Below are 349 nucleotides of genomic sequence, written 5' to 3'. Positions count from 1 at the left end.
TATATATATACACACACACAGAGACAGGCATTTTATCATTAGCTGCATTTTAGTCTTGTCAAGAGAAGCGATACCCTTAAAAAGGAAACTATTCTTGGTGTGCTTTGCTGGAAAAGAGAAGTTCCTCTTTGGGGTGGTTCTCATGGGTAGGAGTCACAGACAAGCATCACCGGACAGCTAGAGGGGACGGGGGGCGAGGGGCTGGGGACTCGCACAGCTCTGGCTAGCTGTGGGCATGAGCGGTGGCACGCTGAGCTCGTTGCCTGCAGCAGGCAGGAGATATTTGAGCCAAGGGGCTGGATCGGGTTCTGTTTGGGCTGCTTTTCTAGGACTTGGGGCAAGATTTGGC

The sequence above is a fragment of the Fulmarus glacialis genome, unplaced genomic scaffold (assembly GCF_000690835.1).
Source record: "Fulmarus glacialis isolate BGI_N327 unplaced genomic scaffold, ASM69083v1 scaffold21569, whole genome shotgun sequence".
NCBI lineage: Eukaryota > Metazoa > Chordata > Aves > Procellariiformes > Procellariidae > Fulmarus > Fulmarus glacialis.
The sequence above is the reverse complement of the archived record's forward strand: the minus strand, read 5'-3'. Positions refer to the sequence as shown.